The sequence below is a fragment of the Dioscorea cayenensis genome, chromosome 19, assembly GCF_009730915.1.
Source record: "Dioscorea cayenensis subsp. rotundata cultivar TDr96_F1 chromosome 19, TDr96_F1_v2_PseudoChromosome.rev07_lg8_w22 25.fasta, whole genome shotgun sequence".
Lineage (NCBI taxonomy): Eukaryota > Viridiplantae > Streptophyta > Magnoliopsida > Dioscoreales > Dioscoreaceae > Dioscorea > Dioscorea cayenensis.
Genome location: NC_052489.1, coordinates 10626859 through 10647999, shown reverse-complemented (window position 1 = coordinate 10647999; position 21141 = coordinate 10626859). Strand labels below are relative to the sequence as shown.

The window sequence follows — 21141 nt, the reverse complement described above, 5'->3', positions numbered from 1 at the left end:
TGACTACAAAGAACTCTTGGAATGTGGAGGTAGGATACATAACATCCGAAGGAAAAGGGGACATTCTGCTATCTCTCGACTCACCCTCTCGACCCTCTCTAACCTAGCTTTGTCCAACCCTCATGGTGTGTCACTCATCCATAAGGATTACCAAGATAGATTCTCAACCCTAGTCTCACTCTAAGGAAAAATCAATTCAACAAGCATTTATGGTTGGAACTCAATTAAAAACATCAATTAAAGTAACATAATGAAAAGATAATGAAACAAAATCATCCTAGTGTTTACAAGTCCAAGCACCCACTAGGGGTTTAGCTCTCCATGGAGCAAGATACAATTAATAGTGAAATCGAATGTAAAAGCATGCAATCCACAAGTAAAACCCCCTTGTAGTCCGTATCGATGGTCTTGTGGAGTAGCCTCATCTTCTCGAAAGGTTCTCTAATTTTGCCTAGGGCACACCTCGCCAAATCGATGCCGATGAAAGCTCCCCCAATAACTATCTTCCAAAGGAATTCAGTGATGAAGGCCGTAGAACCACTCCAAAAACCTAGCCAAAGCCTCTAAAACCCTATCCGCGAGCGCCTCTAAAGATGTGGAAAAGATGGGAAAAAGATGCTTCAAAACATCTTAAGTAGCAGTTTAAATAGGGATGGAATCGGGCATCCACACAGTCATGTGGAATTCCCAGGAATTGAATTTTTGTGAGCTGTAAATAGTAATTGCTACAGTAATTTTGTTACATTGATTTTACTACAGTAAAACGCTACGGTTCTTCATCCCCAATACTAGGCCATCTGCACGTATACAAGGGGTTCAGTGAAGCTCAACAAAATAGAAAAGATATATGAGTTCATATAAGTAAAACAAATGAAGCACAAACTCACACAAACAAAACAAAGCACAAAGATAACTAAAGTCTAAAAGATAAAATAAAGAAAACTAAAAATGTAAACAAGAGTGAAGAAACCTAATGTTTCATGAGTAGGATGTTTCAGGCATTGACGTCACGTGCTGGTGCTGTTGGTGTGCTATTGGTGGTGAGGATGGTCCCTGATCCTAGCGTGAATGATTCTACGCAAGTTTCTTGGTCCATGGTGGAACCCCTACAAATAAAGCTTCAAAAGAAGTCAGTTGATAGGTGCTTGTGCGATATGAAGGTGAAGCGTTCATTCCTTATGTTGAGCATTACTTTTCTTGGGTTTTTACACTAATATGTGTGTTTTTTATGTTACTTTTATGCAGGTAGGGTTGTGAGGCCGAGTATGAAGGAAATAGGCCAATGTGGATCATAATGCACCAATTTTGGAGGGAATCTTGCTAAAGTTCAAACGCGAAGACATAGCTCAGGTGTGAGATGCTAGAGTGTGTGCCAACCTCCTCGTATTCAAGTGGACACATCCATTTAGAGGGGCACAAAGGCAGGCACATTAGCACATAGAAGAAGCAAGTGATCACCAACGTGTACACCATTGAAGAAGCAAGTGATCCACGACGTGAACGTGTGCCCGTTGCGTTACCCCGATGAAAGTATGGATTCGGGAAGCTATTCAGGTCGGATACTGTAGAAGAGAACTGTAGCAATATTGTAGCATATACTGTAGCAGCACTGCTCACAGCTAGCCGAGAAACCAGAGAAACAGAGAATCCACACGGGCGTGTGGAAATTATCCACGCCCGTGTGGAAACTCTACACGGGCGCGTGGAGCATCCACACCCTTGTAGTCGCCCGATTGCAGCCCTATTTAAAGCCGATTTAGCCCCGATTTTGATATTCTTTTCTCCATCTTTTCCCCAACTTGAAAGAGGGCTTCGACTAGGGTTTCGAACGGTATTGGCCAAGGTTTTGGAGAGGTTGTACGGCTCCGACATCATCATTCCTTAGGAAGAAGGTTGGTAGGGGAGCTTCCGTCGAGGCGTATCTTATACCGGACGAGGGAATCCTTGGACGATGAGTAGAGGACTTTCCACAAGACTATCGACATGATTATCTAGGGGGTTTCTTTATAGATTCATTGCTTTTACATTCTATTTCTTTGATTGTACTTAGCTCCATGGAGGGCTAAACCCCTAGTGGGTACTCGGGTATTGTGAACCCTAGGATGTTGTGCGTGCAATGGAGTGAAGCGTTGAGGTGATCTTAGTATCTAGGGCTCAATTGTGGTTAGGGACCTGCCACCTGGACCAAAGGGTTAGGTCTATAATTAGGAAGAGATTTATCACTTGGAATCCCTAGAGCTCATTGCAACTCTATGCGAGTGCGAGGTGTTGAGATTGTTCAATTTCTCCTCCGGGACATGTATAGAGTTAGGCATAGTTGACCTTATATTTGGGACTATGTAATTAAGGATTTCCATGACTCACCATTGCATTGATTATGAAGCATAATAGAGGGTTCTTGCACTTGAAACAATTATCCTAGGTGGAACATTATCCGGTACCCCATCTTTATCGATTGCCTTACCCCCTTCTTTACTTTTGCTCTCACTTGTTGCTTTTACTGTTGAGAATTGAATCATTGTCACACTCATTATCATTGATCTTTTACATAGCTAAAAATCGAATTAAGTATTTTTATTCCCTACTCCCTGTGGATTCGATACCCGCTCACCCAGGATTATTACTTCGACAAACCCGTGCACTTGCGGGATATACGCAAGGGGACCTTGTCATCAGTTCAACATGAATTTGATGTGTACAGGGCTCCAAGGTTGCGTGGGCGCGTTCTGGGCTTGGCCAGGGTCCCCCGCGACCGCCTGCGGCAGCCACATGGGCGTGCGGTGCCTGGTGCGCGGCTGGCCATCGCGCGCGGGTGCGAAGACTGGCCACGCTGACGCGTGGATGCTCGGCCGAGTGGCTGCGAGCCCACAGCGGCGCGTGGGCTGGCCACGCACCCGCATTTGCTTGCCACGCACACGCGTGGGCGCAGCGCCGCTCGGTTGGCCACCCCACGCAGCCACATGTGCTGGCCACGTGACCGCGTGGGCGCCCAACCATGGCCAAGAAGCCATGGTTAGGCTCCAACACTTCCAAAAATTTGCCAACCATGCATTCTAGAGTGTCTCTACAAGATTTTCCATGAAAAACAACATTTATAAACCAATAGAACTCCATGGGATAGCAAAATAAGGGCATGGAGAGGATGGGAAAAGATGAAGTTTACTGGAGCAAATCAGTGAAGGAAACTTAATGCAAATGCTGGAAAAACACGTTTAAATCTCCAAGGAGTTGAAGAAAACTAGTTTTTGTGCTCAAAAGTTCGGATTATTGAAGATGGAGAAGTGGGAGATGAAGGGCTTTAGTGATAAAGATATTGAATAGTGACCCCTCACGTTCTTTTAAGCCACATGGGGGTGTGGAAATTCCACACCCCCGCGTGGGTATTGTACACGGCCGCGTGGAAATTCCACATGACCGTGTGAGTTGCAAAATTTCTACAGACAGTCCACGCAAGGCTCCAAACTTCAAATTAACACTAATTCTTCAATTGTAAACAAGAATTACACCTCAAACCATGCCACATACATGAAAACCAATTCAAATCACCAAAATGTTTTTCATGAAAACTTCAACACCAACAAAAAACCATGAAAGCACACACTCATGAATTTATTAGTGGAAAAATTAAAATTTAATCTAGAAAACAACTAAAAACATGGGTTGCCTCCCAAGAAGCGCTTGTTTGACGTCACTAAGCTTGATATACCTCTTCTTTACCTTATGGAGGCTTGAAAAGAGTATGTTCTTCCTGATTAGACATTGCATAGCTACTTCCTTTAAACCAAGAATCTAGTTGTTGGGGTGGAATATTCATTGGAGGGTCCAACCATCTTACTTTTGGTCTCCAAGGAAACAATTTGGGTTGGGAATTGTCCAAGCATAGCATAGGTGGGTCATTGGATGGCTTCAATCTCCTACCCACATCTTCTTCCCTTCCCAAAACCTATTTCTTGCATTGTATTAGTTGATCAATCCCTAAAAAATGTACTTGTTCCATTACCTTGGTGCTTGCTTCTTCTTGTGTATTTTCAACTTGAAAGGAACATGACACTAGCAAATCCCCTTGAAAAGTTTCTCGCTCACAAGCACAATCTTCATTCACACGATCCAAAATCTCAAAATTGTATTCAACTTCTTTCTTTTCATTTTCTGCACCAATGTACTCCATTTGCACAACTTCTTTAATGTTGTTCATGGCCTCATCATGTCCCGGAGACACTTACCTCACTTGCTCAAATTCTTCTTTTTCCTTCGCAAGAATGTTCAAAGTCTCTCCTAATTGACGCTCAAGGTTTTTGATGGAGATCTTGTGACAACTTAATGTAGCCTCAATATTTTGGAAACGGGCATCGGTTGCTTCAATAAATCTAGGTAACACTCTTTCCAACCGAAGTACATCCTCTTCAACTTTCTCATCCCACTGAAATTCTTCTTGAGGTGCTTCCCAATGCTTTCCATCAATATCCCATAAAATATTTGGGTAGCTCTGATTTGGGGTGATAGGTGCTGCGATATGGATTGCCTTGTTGTTGAATTGTAACAAGTCGATCAATTTTTCTAGTGACAGCATCAACCTGCAAACATAAATCTATAAGTGGATCAATCATCATTCAAGTTCCATGCAAGAAAAAGTAACACAAGACAAAATAACAAATGCGAACGGCAGAAGAATATAGAGTGAAATAGACAAAAACAAAATAAAAACCGATGAGAATGATGGAAGAAAAAGAAAGTGTGAAATAGACAAAACAAAGAAAAAGATAAATGGCTAGAGCAACAAATTCCTAGCGTTCCTAGTATTCTGTTCCCCGGCAACGGCACCAAAAACTTGACATGTCTGAATATACAGGTGTGTACCACAAGTGCACGGGTGTCAAAGTTATAAAATACCCGATGAGTCAGGTAGTCGAATCCAGAGGAAACAGGGCTACTAGTACTAACTTCTTCTCTGTGTTTTAGCCTATTGATAAATGGAAAGGTGTGGTGATCTAATGTGCGAAGAAATGAATACCGGAGATGAATATGCAATAGTGAAATGGAGGGAGAATCTTAATCAATAAAGATGAGGTACCCGGGCAATGCTCCCCCTAGGAGCTAACATGAAGTTCAAGATTAACTAAATGCTTCTAAATCGAGTCTAAAGAGTCGAGGTAATCCAAGAACAATCGGTCCTTGCCTCCAAGCCACCGGTACTAGTCCCCTACAAGGTCTCGGAGGAGAAATCGCTCAATCTCAACACCTCACACCCCATATGACCGCAATACGGTCTAGGGACAACTAAGAGTGAAACAGATTCCTAAAGATAGATCCAACCCTAATTCCAGGCGAAGGATCCCTAACCCCCTACAGGGTCCAGGCGGAGAAATCTCTTAATCTCATTCCTCACACCAAATATGGTTGTATAGAGTCTAGGGAATACGGAGATAGGAAACACTCAATCGGAAGGAAAAGGGGACACTGCATTGTCTCATGACTCACCCTCTCAACCCTTTTTAACCTTGAAGTTCTAACTCTAATGGAGACCTTTCTCTTACCAAAGTAACAAATCAAGCAAATCCAATCAACCACAAGGATTAATAAAACAAGCAAGCAATGGGAATACAAGATTAAAACTCAAATCAACTCGAATTTAATAGAAACATAAAGCAAATCAATACAAAAAACATAGATCCTAGGGTTCACATGCCCAAATACATACTAGGGTTTAGCCCTCCATGGAGCAAGTTACAAAACAATGTTGAATACAATAAAAAGCAACAAAAACCATAGAGAAAACCCCCTTGAATTCGTGATAATAGGCCTTGGTGGGTAGTTCAACGTCTTCAAGGATTCCTGTCCAAAGCTAGGTTGCCGGTGGCTTCCCAAGTGCTATGACGTAGAAGGAAACTATCAATGTTGGTGAGGAACACCCTCCAAATCGGCAAAGACCTCCTCTCCAAACCCTAGCTTTCTCACCACTCAAGAGCCGCACAAAAGATGAGAAAGAATAGGGCAAAACGGCTATTTATAGGCCTTAGACCGCATCTGTCACGTGCCCCCACGCGCCCATGTGAATTTTCGACGTGCCCGCGTGGGCTGCAGGAATTTCCACGCGGCCGCTTAGAATTTCCATGAGGGCGCGTGAACGACAATTTTGCTACAGTAATGCTACAGTAGAATTTCTACAGTCTTTGGCTACATTACTTTACTACAGAGATTTCCATAAACGTGATCCAAACATTCTTCTCTTGAGGCCACATAATCGGGCACACGATTATGTGGTAAGCTATAAGACTTTTCTTCATCGACGAGTCTTGAAAGATCTTGAAATCCTCACAAAGAGTAGGAATGTGAAGATGTGACTGCCCTTGTGCCCTTCCAATTGATGAATTGACTTACATATCTATGGAAGTTGGCACACATCTCCTCATTCACAAACTCGTCTTGTGCTTTCATCTTTGATTTGTGCAAGAACTCTCAACATAGTGCCTTAATAGCCTATCTTTGCTTCCTTTTGCATTTGATAGCAAGATCTTCATCAATGTTATCCCTTATTGAAGAAGTGACACAATCTATGGCATAGCCGTGTGTCTGTTTACGTTGTTTTGATGAAAAGTGTGGGTTCGGGAGTGCTTTTGGCGGAGTATTGTAGTAGGTTACTGATAAGTGCTTGTGCGATATGAATGCGAAGCATTCTTTCCTTATTTTAAGCATTACCTTTCTCGGGTTTTTACACTAATATGTGTGTTTTTATGTTACTTTTATGCAGGTAGGATTGTGAGGCCGATTATGAAGGAAAGAAGCCAATGTGGATCATAATGCACCGATTTTGGAGGAAATCTTGCTAAGGTTCAAACACGAAGACATAGGTCGAGTGTGAGATGCTAGAGTGTGTGCCAACCTCCTCGCATTTGAGTTAACATAAATGAGGTAACATAGGTCGGGTGTGAGAAGCTAGATGCCTGCCAAAAATACTCCCGAACCTACTTTTCATCGAGGTAACATAAACTAGCACACGTTTATGCTGTGGATCAGTTTGCTTCTTCAATGACGGATAAGTTGATGGAGATCTTGTTCTATGTGCATAAGTCGGAATGCTTGAGTGTGACTGCCCTTGTGCCCCTCCAAATGGTTGTGCAAACTCAAATACGGGGAGGTTTGGCACACACTCTAGCATCTCGCACCCGACTAATATCTTCGCGTTTGAACTTTAGCAAGATTTCTTCCAAAATCGGTGCATTGTGATCCACATTGGCTTCTTTTCTTCATAATTGGTTTCACAACCCTATCTGCATAAAAGTAACATAAAAACACACATATTAGTGTAAAAACCCGAGAAAAGTAATGCTCAACATAAGGAAAGAACGCTTCACATTCATATCACACAAGCACTTATCAAACTCCCCGACACTTAAGCTTTTGCTTGTCCTCAAGCAAAAATTAAACATTCTGTGCATCAATGAAGAAAATATTGAAAGTGCTTGGCCTTAGGTTCACCAAAGTATACAAAGAGAGCATTCTACAAGTAAGGGAAATTTCAACATTCAATACAAAAAATCAAAGCTCTAGCTAAAAACTTGAATAAAAAAGTACAACAAACCCAAAATCGTGTATGTGTGTGAACTCACTCAAAACAACCCAAGGTATACTCCTCAAAGTTCTAAGTACAAGGTACTCATTTATCTATAAAAGTGACAACAATTTCAAAGATGGTAGTAGCATCACACATCCTCTAAGGTAGCCCTTTCCAAAGCAGCCGCTAAGGTGGCTTTCACACTTTCGAGGTGGTAGCTCTTTCTACCGGAGTGGTAGCTTTCACTCATCCTATGAGATATCTCTTTCTCTCATTAGGGCATAACTAGTATCCGACTTATGAGAGTAGCTTTATACTACATAGGTGGTAGCTCTTTCCACCCAAAATGCAAAACAAACAAGAAAACTATTTTGTTCTTTCTTTTCATTTTCCAATTTTTTTTTTCAGAAAACACAACTATAACTAGTCCCTTTAACATCGAACATGAGTTTCCAAAAGAGTTTAAAGAGTGAGTAGTGCAACAAATGTCAATTGGGTAAAAATTCCTAGAAATTCAAGCAAGAACTAGAGCATGAAAACATTCAATGTTAAAAATTCTACTAAACTCAAGAATACAATCATTGCAACTAAGGTGAACCGCCATTGGCTATGTGAGCATGTATAACAATCAAAACCAATGTACACATGCAAGCTCACTCATAATGTATATCAATGAAGAATACATGTGGGAGAAGTAATCAAAACAATACTCCCCTGACTCCTAGTGTCACGTTTGATGGAGCTAAGTCCTTGGGAGTAATGTTCCGACGGGTTGTGAAGCTCACACGGCCAAGTGCCGAGACAACTTGGCCGTGCCGATGATAGAGTCTCAATTCCCATGATGACAAGACCATCTGCACGCATACACGATGAGGTTCAGTGAAGCTCAATAAAACAAAAATAACTTGAGTATATATAAAAGATAGATAATGAATACAACACGAGATGCAAAATGAAAATAAACTCAGAAGGAGAATCCTTTCTAAGTGAACAAGTTTAAAATAAAATGCAAAATAAAGAAAATGCAAAAAAAATAAAGTCAAATGTCGGTGTCACGCTCTGTCGGCTCCTCTTCTACTGCTGGTGGTGGGGAAACATAAGGTGGATCCACCGGTGCTGGTATAGGAGATGGGGGTGCAAGAGATGTCGAGGGTCTAGATCTCAATAAATCTCGTAGGAAGTAGAAACGGGCCATAAGATCTGTATATTTAGCTGACTGTATCGCGCGGAACTCCGCTATCTCGGTCCGAATCTCTCTCACATCGCTCTTAAGCCTCTCAATACGATCATAAGCTCGAGGCCCCTGTGCTGCACGGGATCTGGGAACCTGTCCGGAATCCTTCACTGTATCCCCTCCGCTCCCAGCGGTCTCTGGGGTAGCTGAAGTAATAATATAACCCATCATCTCCTTACCAACCCCATCATCCTGATCGTCTCAAACGCAAGATGTGTAGGCACAACTGTCCTCTCAACACCAAGTAAAGCATCTACCAAACCCATCCCCAAGATGAGTCTGGTAATGTAAGGGCCAACAAATAATAATCCCACTCTCGCAGACTGACCCTGGTACCTCAGAACATCCGCCACTATGCACCCCAAGTGAATCGGCACATTACGGGCTATGGAGTATAAAAAGAATAAGTCCTGCCAGGTTAGAGCAGCTGTGTTATCGTCTCGACCTGACACAGACCTGCTGAGGACCGCGTGCAAATACTTGTAGCTCAACCGGGATAGGCTGGTTGCCTTCGAAATCCCTAGTTCAATCTGCTTATGTCCACATAGGACCCTATACACATAGTCTGGAGTCACTGATACTAGAAAATCCACAGGTAAATGTCCATACTCCTCTGTACTGGTATACGCGACATCGTAAAGGCCTATCCAAATTGAAAACTCAGTGACACTCATGGAAAATGGATGTTCGAATGCTCGAAACTGTATAGCATCCATAGTGTCAATTCTCCCATACCTCAACTCAAAAGACGCTAAAACCTCGAGCGTCAATGCGCTGTAAGCCAGCTCACGAAACGTCAGTAACCTCCTCGAGCTTCCTACTGCTAACATATCATCAATCTCATCAGCTAGCTCGTCATCCCGCTGAATATCTCTCAGCGCTTGCAAATCCACAAAACAAGTCTGACCAAAACCAAGTGCTGAAAGTCTATCAAATCGAGCTTGATCCTTGGGATTTGAGAATTCCATGTGTATTGGCTCGGGTGTGGTGACTCTGAGACGCTTTACTTCGTTCTTTTTCACGCGATGTGCCATACCTATAGTACAAAAAGAGGAAAATGATCAAAGAAGCTCAAAAGCAGTATATTGTAGAATTCCACACGGGCTTGTGGATATTACCCACGCCCGTGTCGATCTGCAGGGCGTGAAAAACCCGCACGGGTGCACAAAAATTCTCAAGAATTTAACTTAAAATCGCATCTAGATGCTTTCTAAACATGCACCATGCATTGTTCAAATGAAAGTTCGCACTTACAGATATTTAATCTGTGAAAAACAAGAATTGGCGAAGAAAAGAGGATAACAAAAAAGTTATCGATGAAATAAATGCGAAAACTCTGAAAATCGGCACGATATACGAACAAAACCCTCCAAAACAACGATGAGAAGTTGGTAATATGATCAGAAGTGGTTTTCAGGCTGTTGAAGATGAAAAGGAAGAAAGCTTCACAGGGGTGGTTGCACGCCCCTGGGCACTCTCGGGAAAAACTCTCACTGACTCTGAATGCTCTCGCACGGGAGTGCAGAAAATACCCACGCCCGTGCGCCTGACCCACAAGGCCAGCCGCACGACCCTGTGGCTTCTCTAGACATCCGAGAAAAATCACTAAGTGTTCCACACGCCTGTCCGGAAATTCCGCATGGCCGTGGGCATTCACAGGCCCAGCTCACAGGGGTGATTGCATGCCCTTGTGGCTTCTCGGAATGGAGAGAACTCCTCTGCAGAGTGTCGCATGGGCTTGTGGAAATTACCCATGCCCGTGCACGTTTCACAAGGTCGCCCACAGGGGCGAGTTCACGCCCCTGTGCGCTCTCGGGATAATTTGACAAACTCTGGATGAAATCACATGCCCGTACGAAAATTACCCACGGGCGTGTGATATTCGCATGATCGTTCACAGGGGCAGCCACACGCCTGTATGCCTTCTTCGGATGAGCTCGCAATAGAATTCCACGGGCGTGCGGAAATTCCACACGCCCGTGCGTTTTCACTGGATGCCTTAAAAAAACCTGCAGGCTCTGTAGAAAGTTTCTGAACATGTTTACACACTCAGAGCCTGCCCTAGTATGCAAGTGTTACCAGCGAAAAACATGGAATAAAGCTCAAATGACATAACTTTGCCAATTCCACATGAAAACACACGATGAATATTCAAAGCCCACAAGAAAATCTCAGCACAAGCATCTAAAAATCAAGACACCAACACTTAACAAATTATTCATGCAAACAAACTAAACTAGAAGATAAGAAAACAGTAAACACTTGGGTTGCCTCCCAAGAAGTGCTTGTTTAACGTCACTAAGCTTAACGTACCTTGTCTTACCTCACGGGGGTTCATGAATGAAAGTTGCCCTCTTACCCATTGCTCGAAAGCATGATGTGCAAAGTCTCTTGAGGGTAGAAGGTGAATTATCGGGCTTCAGACCACCTAACAATGGGTCGTCCAACTTCTTCGGTTCGCGTACATTTCCAACAGCCTTTGAGTGTTTCCGGTGGCATCTCCTAGCCCTCTTCATTTTTCGGAGCACCTTCTTTAAGATCCCCGGGGTAGATAGTACTTCTTCCATCGAACCAAGCATCATTACTTCTTCATAATCCTCCTCTTGGTTGAACAAACCCTCGTATGGGTCGGGATTGAACATTTCCTCCATGTATTCATCAACAATCTCATTAGTATTGTCTAGGAAGTATAAAGTATCATTGAAATCAAGAGAATGCCACATGGCTTCAGCAAGGCGGTATGTGAGCTTGTCATCTCCAACCCTCAAAGTTAGTTCTCCGCCGTCCATGTTAATCAATGCCTTGGAAGTCCGCAAGAATGGTCTCCCAAGTATCAAAGGTACATCCGCATCCTCATCGACGTCTAGCACTACAAAGTCAAACGGAAAAATGTACTTGTCAACCTTGACAAGCACATCTTCAATAATGCCTCTCAGATGTCACACTATTCGGTCCGCTAGTTGCAAAGTAATCCGGGTAGGCCTAGGTTCGCCCAAGCATAGCTTTTGAAAGAAGGTGTATGGCATAACATTGATACTAGCCCCTGAGTCCGCCAATGCCATTTCCTCACCTAGATTGCCAATATTACACGGAATGATGAAGCTTTCCGGGTCTTTCTTCTTGTTCGGCATGTTCTTTCGCAATACCGCTAAGCATGAAGCATCTAAAATCACTGAAGCACTTTCCTTCAACTTCCTCTTGTTAGTCAACAAGTCTTTCAAGAACTTCGCATACTTAGGTGACATGCGTTCGAATATGCATATAAACCGCAAGTGCACGGGTGTCGAAGTAATAATTACCACGGTGAGTGGGTAGTCGAATCCACAGGGAACAAGGTTACTAGTACTAACTTCTTCTCTGTTTTCTAGCCTAATGATAAATGGAAAGGTGTGGTGATCTAATGTGCGAAGAAATGAATACCGGAGACGAATATGCAAGGGTGAAATAGAGGGAGATCTCAATCAGTAAAAGTGGGGTATTCGGGCAATGCTCCCCCTAGGATTCAGGTATTAGGTACCGAATGAGCAAAGTGTTTCTATGAAGAGTAAGTTAAGTCGTGGAAATCCAAATATAATTGGATCCGGCCTCCCGATCACCGATACTAGTCCCCTACGAGGTCCCGGTGGAGAAATCACTCAATCTCAACACCGCACACCACATATGACCGCAGAACACTGTAGGGATTCCAAGAGTTGTATCCGATTCCTAAAGATTGATCCAACACTAATTCTCGGCGAAGGATCCTAACCCCCTACAAGGTCTCGGCAGAGAAATCTCTCAATCTCACGCATCACACCAAATATGGTTGCATAGAGCTTAGGGAACGGAGATAGAATACACCAATCGGAAGGGAAACCGGGATGCCCACTATCTCATGACTCACGCTCTCCACCCTCTTCAATCTTGAGATTCTAACCCTAATGGAGACCTCTTTCTCACCAAGGTAAGAAATCATGCAAACCAAATAACCAAAAGATCAATAAGGCAGGCAAGCATTAGACAATCAAGATTAAAACTTAATCAAACTTTGATTAAATAGAAACACTAAGCAAATCCACAAAAGATGAGAATCCTAGGGTTCACAAGCCCAAATACCCTCTAGGGTTTTAGTTATCTATGGAGCAACATACAAAACACACCATCAATGAGTGAAAGTACATTAAAACCATAGAAATAAACCCCCTTATATATGAACTGATGGCCTTGATGGAGAGCTTCAATATCTTGAAGGACCCACTCCGAAGCTTGGTTCACCGGTGGCTTCCTTGATGCTATGACGGAAGAAGAATCGATCAAAGTTGTTGACGAAGCGCCTCCAAAGCCGCAAAGACCTCCTCTCCAAACCCTAGCCGTCTCATCCCTCAAGAGTCGCACAAAAGATGAGAAAGAATAGGGCAAAACTGCTATTTATAGGCCTTAGATCACGCCTGTCACGTGTCCTCACGTGCCCTTATGGATTTTCCACGCGGCCGCGTGGGCTGTAGGAATTTTGCTACAATATTACTACAGTGAAGTTGCTACAGTACATTTCAAAAAACGCGGTCCAAACACTCTTCTCTTGAGGCCACATGTCCCGGCACACGTCCATGTGGTAGGCTATAAAACTTTTCTTCATCGATGTATCTCGGAGAGGTCTTGCAATCTTCACAAAGAGAAGGAACTTGAAGATGTGGTTGCCTTTGTACCCTTCCAACTAGTGAATTGATTTGAATCTTCTTGGAAGTTGGCACACATCTCCACGTTTATGAACTCCTCTCGTGTCTTGGTCCTTCAATTGAACAAGAACTCCCAACATTATGTCTTTATAGCCCATCTTTGCTTCATTTTTACTCTTCGAGGCATTCACAACCTATATGCATAAAAGAACACCAAATACACAATATGAGACATAAACCATGGTAAAAATGATGCTCAATGCATGTAAAACATATATAAAAATATGTCTACTCAAGCATTTATCAAACTCTCCCACACTTAAGTCTTTGCTTGACCTCAAGCAAAATTAAACATTAAACTCATGGAAAGAAAAGAGAAGTGCTTGGCCTTAGGTTCACCAAAAGAGTACAAGAATAAAATTCTACAGTTATGGAGAGAATCAAACACTAGACCAAACAATCAATGCTCTACCAAACAATCCAATCAAAAATGAATGTGATAAAATCCGAATGCGTGTGTGTGTGAAAAACTCAACTCATTTCAACACTATGTCCACTACCAGGTTCTTATTAACATGGGACTTATTTATAAACAAAAATAATAGGTAGAGCTTCACACAATCCTCTAAGGTAGCCTTTTCCCAAGATGCCTCCCGAGTGGCTTTCACACTTTCGAGGTGGTAGCTCTTTCTACCAAGGATGGTAGCTTTCACACATCCCATGAGATAGCTCTTTCTCTCATTAGGGCATAACAAGTATCTGACTTATGAGAGTAGCTACATACATCATGGGTGGTAGCTCTTCCCACCCCCTATGTACAAACAATTTCCAATTCTTTTTCAAATTTTTTTCTGATTTTTTTCTTCTGATTTTTCCTCTATTTTTTTCTAAATAAAAAAACTAGCACACTAAAGTCCCAAACATAATGAACTAGAGTCTTCATAGGTCTAATGAGCGTAGAAAAAGTGCACAAAGAGCAATCGGACAAAAAAATATTCAATAAAATTGGATGAAAAACTAGAGCATGATAAAAATCCATGTTTATAACCTCCAAAAAAACTAAGAATTAAACTCTTAACCCTAAGGTGAACCTTCATTGGCAACAAGAGCATACTCATGAAAACAAAAAGTAAAAAGTCATGTATAAGGTGAACCCTCCCCCACACTTAAGATGTACATTGTCCTCAATGTACGCAAGCAAGCACAATAAAAATAATAACAATGGAAGCATAATGTGTGTGGGAATGCAATTAAAACAATACTCCCCTGAACTCCTCATTAATCGTTTGGTGAAGTCTAACTCATGGGCTTGTTGTATGGGTTGTGAAGCTCTCACGACCATGTGACAATATCGCATGATCGTGTCTATGACTAAAACACCATCAACATCACTCTCAAGGCCATCTGCATGTAGACAAGGGATTCAGTGAAGCTCAACAAAATATAAAAGATGTACGAGTTCTTATAAGTAAACACATGAAGCACAAACTCGCACAAACAAAACAAAACACAAATTTAACTAAAGTCTAAAAGATAAAATAAAGAAAAACTAAAAAAAAAAATGAAAACAAAAGTAAAGGAAACTAAAGAATCATGAGTGGGATGCCTCAAGCATCGACGTCCTCTTCCAGTGTTGCCGTTGTGCCAAAAGAATGTTCTCATCCAAGGTTAACCATACGAAATCAAAGCATTTCAGAACAAGTTCTTCGGTCCTTGGTGTCATACCTGCAAATAAAGCTTCAAAAGAAGTCAGTTAAGCATGAATTTGATGAGTACAGGACTCCACGCTGGCGTGGAGGGCAAGCCAAGCACTTTACTGGCCTTATTGGGTGCTTTTCTAGCCAACGCGGGCGTGTGGGGAAGCCACGCGCCCGCGTGGCTGCGTTCTAGTTACGACTAGGGCGCCACGCGAACGCGTGGCTGGCCAGGGCTCGCGGGCTCGCGGGCTGGCCGCGCACCCGCGTGGGCACAGAGCCGAACGGCTGGCCAGCCCACGCGGGCGCGTGGGCCGGCCACGCGCCTGCGTGGATGCCCAACCATGGCCAAGAAGCCATGATTGGGCTCCAACGCTTCCAAACATTTTTGGTCCGTACATTCTAAAGTGTTTCTACAAAATTTTCCATGAAAAACAACACTTATAAACCAAAAAAACTTCATGGATTGGCAAAATAAGATCATGGAGAAAATGGGAGAAGATGAAGCTTACTGGTGCAAATTGGTGAAGGAAACTTAATGCAAATGCTTGGCAAAACACTTTTAAATCTCAAAGGAGTTGAAGAAACTTAGTTTTGTGCTCAAAAGTTCGGATTCTTGAAGATGAAGAAGTGGAACATGACGAGTGTAAGTGATGAAGATAATGAAAGTGACCCCTCATATTCTTATAAGCCACATGGGGGTGTGGAAATTCCACACCCCCACGTGGGTACTGTACACGGCCGCATGGAAATTCCACGCAACCGCGTGAGCTGCAAAATTTCTGCAAACAGTCCACGCAAGGCTCCAAACATCAAATTAACACTAATTCTTCAACTATAAACATGAATTACACCCTAAAACATGCCACATACAAGAAAATCAATTTAAATCACCAAAATTTTCCATGAAAACTTCAACACCAACAAAAATTCGTCAAAGCACCCATTCATGAATTTATTACTGCATAAATGAAAATCTAAGCTAAAAAACATTTAAAAACTTGGGTTGCCTCCCAAGAAGCGCTTGTTTTACGTCACTAAGCTTGACGTACCTCTTCCTTACCTTATGGAGGCTTGAAAGAGTGTGTTCCTCCCGACTAGACATTGCATAGCTACTTCCTTTAAACCAAGAATCTAGTTGTCGGGGTGGAATATTAATTGGAGAGTCTAACCATCTTACTTTTGGCCTCCAAGGAAACAATTTGGGTTGGGAATTGTCCAAGCTTAGCATAGGTGGGTCATTGGATGCCTTCAATCTCATACCCACATCTTTTTCCCTTCCCAAAACCTCTCTGTTGCATTGTAATAGTTGATCAATCCCAAAGAGAAATGCTTGTTCCATTACCTTAGGGTTTGCTTCTTCTTGTGTATTTTCAACTTGAGAGGAGCATGACACTAGCAAATCCCCTTGAAAATTGTCTCACTCATAAGCACAATCTTCAGTCACACAATCCAAAATCTCAAAATGATATTCAACTTCTTGCTTTTCATTTTCGACACCAATGTACTCAATTTGCCCAACTTCTTCAATTATGCTCATGACCTCATCATGTCCCGGAGAATCTTGCCTTACTTGTTCAAATTCTTCTTTTTCCTTAGCAAGCATGCCCAAGATCTCTCCTAATTGATTCTCAATGTTTTTGATGGAGACCTCGTGACAACTTAATGTGGCCTCAATATTTTGGAAACGGGTATCGGTTGCTTCAATAAATCTCGGTAACACTCTTTCTAACTGAAGTACATCTTCTTCAACTTTCTTATCCCATTGAAGTTCTTGTTGAGGTGCTTCCCATTGTTGTCCATCAATATCCCATAAGAGATTTGGGTAGCTCCTTCGAGTTGGATGATATGTGGTGCGACATGGATCGTATTGTTGATGAACGCTAACAAGTCGATCAATTTTTCTAGTGATAGCATCAACCTGTGAACATAATTCTATAAGTGGATCAATCATCATTCAAGTTTCATGCAAGAAAAAGCAAATAAGACAAAATAAAACAAAACAGAACGGTGGAAGAAGATAGAGTGAAATAGATAAAAACAAAATAAAAATCGATGAGAATGAATGGAAGAAAAAGAAAGTGTGGAATAGAAAAATAAAATGAAAAAGATAAATGGCTAGAGCAACAAAGTCCTAGCATTCCTAGTATCCTGTTCCCCGGCAACGGCGCCAAAAACTTGACACGCGTATGAATATGCGTGTAAACCGCAAGTGCACAGGTGTCGAAGTAATAATTACCCTGGTGAGTGGGTAGTCGAATCCATAGGGAACAGGGCTACTAGTACTAACTTCTTCTCTGCTTTCTAGCCTAATGATAAATGGAAAGGTGTGGTGATCTAATGTGTGAAGAAATGAATACCGGAGACGAATATGCAAGGGTGAAATAGAGGGAGATCTCAATGGAGCAACATACAAAACACACCATCAATGAATGAAAGTACATTAAAACCATAGAAATAAACCCCCTTATATATGAACTGATGGCTTGATGGAGAGCTTCGACATCTTAAAGGACCCACTCCGAAGCAAGGTTCACCGGTGGCTTCCTTGATGCTGTGACGGAGGAAGAATCGATCAAAGTTGGTGACGAAGCGCCTCCAAAGCTACAAAGACCTCATCTCCAAACCTTAGCCGTCTCACCCCTCAAGAGCCACACAAAAGATGAGAAAGAATAGGGCAAAACAGCTATTTATAGGCCTTAGATCGCGCCTGTCACGTGCCCTCACGCGCCCTTATGGATTTTCCACGCGGCCACGTGGGCTGCAGGAATTTTCATGCGGGCGCGTGGAATTTCCACGTGGGTGCGTAAACAGTAATTTTCTTCATCGACGTATCTTGAGGCCACAATACTTTTCACAAAATGCGGTCCAAACACTCTTCTCTTGAGGCCACATGTCCCGGCACACGTCCATGTGGTAGGCTATAAAACTTTTCTTCATCGATGTATCTCGGAGAGGTCTTGCAATCTTCACAAAGAGAAGGAACTTGAAGATGTGGTTGCCTTTGTACCCCTCCAACTAGTGAATTGATTTGAATCTTCTTGGAAGTTGGCACACATCTCCACGTTTATGAACTCCTCTCGTGTCTTGGTCCTTCAATTGAACAAGAACTCCCAACATTATGTCTTTATAGCCCATCTTTGCTTCATTTTTACTCTTTGAGGCATTCACAACCTATATGCATAAAAGAACACCAAATACACAATATGAGGCATAAACCATGGTAAAAATGATGCTCAATGCATGTAAAATATATATAAAAATATGTCTAATCAAGCAGTTATCATTAGGCATTTGGGCCAACGCCTCAATAAAAGGAATATTGATATGGAGTTGCTTGAACAAACTCAGGAACTTCTTGTACTGTTCATCCCCTTGGTCATTTTTCAATCTAGAGGGATAAGGGATTCTTGGCTTGAAAGGTGGGGGTGCCACTTCTTTCTCTTTGCTTGTTCCCTCTTTTACCCCTATAACCTTGAGTGCGTGTTCTTTTGGCTTCTCACTCGGAAACCTACCTTCAACCTCACGACCACTCCACAAAGTGATCGCCTTCACGTGCTCTCTAGGGTTGGTCTCTTTATTGTTCGGTAAGTTTCCATATGGCCTTTCAGAGAGAAACTTCGCAATTTGCCCCACCTGATTTTCAAAGTTATGCAAAGAGGCGGTGTGGTTGCGAAGTGTAGACTCAACTGATTCAAACCTTGTATTTGCAGATTGCACAAATCTAGTCAAGTGCTTCTCTAAGTCATTCATTCGGGTTTCCAAACCTGAGACTCTGTTGTCCACCTGAGGGGCTTGTTGTTGTTGTTGGAAACCCGGTGGCCCCATGGCCTTTTGTGGACCCTGATTACTCCATGAAAAATTGGGATGATTCTTCCAACCCGGTTTGTAGGTATTGCTATATGGGTTTCCTTGAGGTCTTATGCCATTACCTACAAAATCAACGTTCTCCACCGAAGAAACATCACCGATAGAGATCGGGCAATCGGAGGGAGCATGTCCTCCACCACACCCGGTGTAATTAGTCACGGCCACCACTCTGTTTGAAGTTAGAAGATCTAGCTTCTTACTCAAATTTTTCACTTGAGCCGCCAATGACGTTACCACATCTATTTCATGGAGACCGGCCATTTTTTTCTTCTCCCTAGCATTCCATTGGTAGCTGGTTAACCCCATTTCTTCAATTACCTGATGGGCCTCATCGGGGGTCTTGCTATCTAAGGTATCTCCTGCTGCCGCATCCAAGAGTTGCCTTGTACTCGGGTTCAAACCATTATAAAAGGTCTGAACAATCATCCATTCCGAAAATCCATGTTGCAGGCACTTTCTCAGTAGCTCCTTGAACCTTTCCCATGTCTCGAATAGAGACTCCAATTCCAACTGAACAAAGGATGAGATCTCATTCCTAAGCTTTGCAGATTTTCTGGGAGAAAAATAACGGGCAAGAAAAGCTTCTACCATCTCCTCCCATGTGGTAATCGATGCTCTAGGTAATGAATGTAGCCACTGCTTCGTTCTCCCCTTTAGGGAAAATGGGAAGGCTCTCAACTTGATAGCATCATCCGTCACTATGTTTATCTTCAGCAAATCACACACCTCGAGAAAACTCTCTATATGACTGTTTGGATCCTCATCGGCCAAACCGTTGAACTGTGTGGATTACTGCAACATGTGGATGAATGCCGGCTTCAGCTCAAAGTTCTGAGCTGTAATCAGGGACGCACAATGCACGACTGTGTCGCCAACATTGAAGGTCTGGCATAATCAGATAATGTCCACTGTTGCTCGTTCTGTTCTGCCATGTTTTCAGATCCTTCCACTTCCAAATCAGCAAAATTAGACTGTTTTATAGGCTCTTTCCCTTTTCTTCTAAGTGTACGTTCAAGCTCAGGATCTCCTTCAATCAATATTGAGGGATTCCCTCGGGTCATAACCTGGAGCTGCACCCAAAAAGAAAGAAAAAGAAATCAGAATGATGATAGAATAAGAAGATAGGAAATAGAATGTATGGTGAAATAGCTAAGAAAAAAAAGTGCAAAGTACCTTTAAACGCCTACTCCCCGGCAACGGCACCAAAAACTTGACAAGGTCCCCTTGCGTATATCCCACAAGTGCACGGGTTTGTCGAAGTAATAATCCCGGATGAGCGGGTATCGAATCTACAGGGAGTAGGGAATAAAAACACTTAATCCGCTTCTTAGCTATGTGAAAGATCAGTAGTGATAAGTGTGACAATGATTCAATTCTCAAAAGTAAAAACAACAAGTAAGAACGCACGATTAAAGGAGGAGGTAAGGCAGTCGATAAAGATGGGGTCCTCGGATAATGCTCTGCCTAGGACAATCGTTTCAAGTGTAAGAACCCTCTATTATTCTTCCTAATCAATGCAATGGTGATTCATAGAAACCCTTAAATACATAGTCCCAAATCTAAGGTCAACTATGCCTAACTCTATACATGTCCTGGAGGAGAGATTAGATAACCTCTCAACCTCGCACTCAAATAGAGTTGCAATGAGCTCTAGGGATTCCAAGTGATAAATCTCTTCCTAATTATAGACCTAACCATTTGGTCCAGGTGGAAGGTCCCTAACCATGATTAAGCCCTAGATACTAAGATCAGCTCAACGCTTCACTCCATTGCACGCGCAACTAAGCCCCAGCGGAGAGTCATCCGTTAGACCATTCACTCTATTATAGCCGCAAAGAACTCGAGGAACGGAGGTAGAATCTATCATGCCGGAGGGGAAAGGGGACGCTCCTGTATCTCTCGACTCACCCTCTCAACCCTCTCCAACCTAGCTTTGTCTAACGCTCCTGGTGTGTCACTCACTCACAAGGTTACCAATAAGAACTCTCAACCCTAGTGTCATTCTAGGGGAAATGTTCATATAATCAAGCATTCAAGGTTGGAACTCACAACAAACATCAATTAATTGAAAGCATAATAAAGAGATTCAATGAAACAAATACATCCTAGGGTTCACAAATACCCAAGTACCCACTA

At 42.5% G+C, this 21141-nt stretch overlaps 1 non-coding gene across 1 annotated transcript; it reads left to right on the top strand.

Moving 5' to 3' along the window:
* Positions 1–19441: 19441 nt before the first annotated feature.
* Positions 19442–19548, top strand: LOC120250780. Its single transcript, XR_005533117.1, has one exon. It is a non-coding gene; the product is annotated as a small nucleolar RNA R71 (small nucleolar RNA).
* The last annotated feature ends 1593 nt before the right edge of the window (positions 19549–21141 follow it).